General features: G+C 37.0%; 1 long non-coding RNA gene across 1 annotated transcript; it reads right to left on the bottom strand.

The window, feature by feature from the left end:
• Positions 1 to 314: 314 nt before the first annotated feature.
• LOC142179570 (uncharacterized) lies at positions 315 to 3,164 on the bottom strand. The gene is made up of 2 exons (XR_012708091.1): positions 2,626 to 3,164; positions 315 to 552 (listed from the first exon to the last, which is right to left on the bottom strand). It is a non-coding gene; the product is annotated as an uncharacterized LOC142179570 (long non-coding RNA).
• Between the last annotated feature and the right edge of the window lie 698 nt (positions 3,165 to 3,862).

Genomic DNA, 3,862 nt, shown 5'->3' with positions numbered 1-3,862 from the left:
TTGGATTTCAATTTTTAAATACCTAAAGGAGAAATTTTAAAAAATAAATAGAAGATAAGGTATCTTATTTCTTCTATGACCTCAAAAGAAAACCTTTTTTGGATTTTTGGAATTAATATCTTAGAGAAAACCTTTAAAGAGGTACTAAAAACAAAAAATTCTCTTTTTTTTAGTCCTAATATACTAAAGGATATATAAAAACTAATTTTTATTTTAAGTTCTAGATATGAATTGCCTAAAGGAAAAACCATATCAAATGATTTTTTTCAATTTCTGGGAGTAGTATTCCTAAAGAAAATTCTAACGGAAATATAAAAACGCAAAATATCCTTTCTTTTGGATTTTTGATTTATAACACATCTTTTTCCAATACAAAATAGGAAATACAAAAACAAAAGACCCAACATTACTGTACAAAACTAGAAGGTAAAAGACGACATAAAAAAATAACAAACTCAAAACATAATAATTAAAAAAATCTCCTTAAGCAAACTCCTGACTGGATGGTCCTAAGGCTCTGTCATGCTCAAACTCCGGTAAGTAGATCCATACCTGTATGAGAAAACGGAAACCAACACTATGTGAGACCGTAACATTCTCTACTAGACACATGCAAGACATGGTTGAGACTATTTTTGCAAAATGATTTGTTTGTCCAAAATGTGGCTAGAAGTATAAAATTTGGCTAAGACCCTGCAAAGCCAAGAACCTAAGATTTACTCGGAAGACCGGACCCTATATGGGTTTCCTACGTATCACGCCCCGAAAGACGAGAATCAGGTATGCGTAGTTTGGGCAGATTGGATATGGGCGAGAATTAAAAACAACTAAATTCAGAGAAGAAAAAAAATGATGAAACATGTAAACACCTTTTTGGATTTTCTTTTCTTTTTTTCCTTTTCTTTTAAAAAATGACGGGGAAAATGCAAACTCTTTTTTTTTTGATTTTTTCATTTTCATTTTTTGGTTTTTTTTGAAAAGGTGTGCAAGAAAATTATAACTGGGTCCCACTTGCTTCATTTTTATACTTCAATCTCTTTTCTTTCTCATTTTTCCTTTTTCCATTTGCCCTCAACTATCATTGGTCCGTCAAATGACCCTTTTATCCTTGAAGAAATGCAACATGTAGCACATAGGATGCATCAAGATGGTCTGTTATTTTGGGTACACCTGTCCTAGACGGACCCAACCCCTGTGTTGAGTCCCCAAAGTCAGATGCACGTGATGCAAACAAGCGTTCCTACTAGGGATCCGGCATGAGACTATGTTATTCTAGATTTAAAAACCTGGGTTTATTTGTTCTAGACCTGACTTACCCGAGCGGACATCTCGAGCCGAGGGGAGTAGCATACCGGGAATACAGAAGCTTCACCGACTTTGAAACTTCTCCGAACCTCGTTCTAAAATTGGGATATGACTCTAATAGAAAAGAAGTCATATGAAGTGCACACTTCCCAGATAATTTAGAAGACTCAGAGAAAGGAGGGTTTCGTAACAATTTATATACAGTCCAAACAATATCAAAGCGGTAAAAAGAAACATTTAGCACATTAGGCCCAAACATGTAATAAAACCAGATAATAAATAAAGCCAAATATAACAATTATTCCAAGCTCGAATTCTTGAACCCAGAACTAGAGATTCTGGGTTCGATCCCCAGCAGAGTCGCCAGAGCTGTCACACCTCCTTTTTACCTACCCTGAAGGGTATAAGGGAGTTTTTTCCAACTTAAAGTGACAATCAAAACGGGATTATTTATTTCTTAAATGCAGAGTCGCCACTTGGGATAATTTTATGGTGTCCCAAGTCACCAGTTAAAATCCCGAATCGAGGAAAATATTGACTCTATTTCACAGTCTGCGAACACAGAAATCCGAGTAAGGAATTTTGTTAACCCGGGAGAAGGTGTTAGGCATTCCCGAGTTCCGTGGTTCTAGCATGGTCGCTCAACTATTATTATTGGCCTATTATCTGATTTTAACACATGTTTTAGCCTATAGTTCAATTTTAACTTATTAACCGCTTTTATTCATTTTTAGGAAGATTGCAACGTTATTAAAACATGTCTTGAACCACGTCACATAAATGCACCCGCGGTCCTCGACATATTTTATCTAACATTGTTGAGATTTGGATTTGGGTCACATAATGCGCACCCGAGTTTGGGAATTAGGCATCATAACTATGTCACGGGAACCGTACCCATAATCATGATGATTTATTTAGTCACGCCTAAAGGCTTTCCTACGAATATTGATCTATTTCCCAAACTAAAGAAAAATTCCCATTATTGTTTCCTCCCAAATATCAAAATAGCACAGTAACTCTACCGACACAATTGCTACAAGATGACATCAAAGGGGTTAGAAAAGAGAATTATTAAGCCATCAAAATCATGCTCACATTTGGCGTGTAAGTGAACAACTTACGATTTTAAGCATCACATTAATTCAGCTTCAAATAAATTAAATAAATCAAAAAGAAAAACAAAGCAATTAAAGAGGGATAACTGGAGAACCAATATTTTAACAAATCACAAAAATAAAATATCTAACTAAAGAGGAATAACAACAGCAGCAACCATTAAGAAATAAGAATTCATAGCACAAAGTGAAGAAAATGAACCTTTGAGCAAAAATTCTTTCGAACTGATTTAAGATTTACAGCATCTAAAATCAACGACGGATAAGCTCGAACGGAGAAAACTGACAACTTCGACTGAAACTAGATCAGAAAACTTCAACGGACCTCTCTGAAGGAACCTTCACTGAGCTCGAACAGAAAACACAGCGGCGCCAGAAACTCGCCGGAAACTTGAACGGAACTACCAACCAATGAACGAGCTTTAACTGAACTCGATCTCAACAGAAATGCTACTTTTATTGAGGAAAATGGTTATTTCGAAGTGTTTTGATGTTGGGTTTCGTTTGTTTTGTAAGGGTGGAAAGGGAATGGGTGTTGTTGTTTGTGGGTGCTGCCTTTTGTTTATGCTACTGAAGAGAAAATGGAACAAAAGGGGAGGGAGGGTCGACGAAGAAGACGACGTGAGAAGGGGGGGTGCCTAGGTCTGCGACGCTGATTGTCAGCTTTTTCTATGTTCTGTATTTCTTGTGTTCCTTTTACTCTTTCGGAGAAAACGGCGCTAGGTTTCTCTCATTTTCCCCGCTCTAGGTGTTAGTCTCTTCCCTTATGTATAGGTCTAGGTCTAATATGTATTCTTATGTATTTTGCCAATTAGTCCCTAGGTCTTTTGTTTTAAGTCCTTAGGGTCTTTTATTTATTTTTTGTTTCAAAGAAGAGTCTAAAAGGGTCCCTACGATTAGCTTGATGGGTATTGGATATTGAGATTAAGGAATGGGCTAGAAACTTGGGCCTTTATGACTAGCTATGTTTAAATTTGTAATTTTCATTTTCTTGTAATAAAATAAAGTAAAAGAGTCAAAATTAGTTAAAATAACGATATTAGGCCTAAATTAAATATTTACGTGCTAAAATATGAAAAATCTTGGGGAGGGTCAAAAATCACATGTCTACATAGAGTACCTGGAGCTATGGGCCTCCTCTAAAATCAACTCTCGAAGCCCATCCACATTTGGCACACACACTCGACCCTGCAATATTAAAACTCCATCATCATCTAGGATAACCTACTTGGCACCTTCGCGCTGCACCGTGTCTCTAAGGACGCACAAATGGGGATCATCATGCTGCCGATCATGGATACGCTCCACTAAAGAAGAACGAGCGACCATGCAAGCTAATACCCGACTAGGCTCAGAAATATCCAACCTCATGAGCCGATTGGCCAAGGCCTGAACATCCAAAGCAAGCAGCCTCTCACCGACCGAAATATAAGCAAGGC

The sequence above is a fragment of the Nicotiana tabacum genome, chromosome 3 (assembly GCF_000715075.1).
Source record: "Nicotiana tabacum cultivar K326 chromosome 3, ASM71507v2, whole genome shotgun sequence".
NCBI lineage: Eukaryota > Viridiplantae > Streptophyta > Magnoliopsida > Solanales > Solanaceae > Nicotiana > Nicotiana tabacum.
Note: the sequence above shows the minus strand (reverse complement) of the source record. Positions and strands in the feature narration are given on the sequence as shown.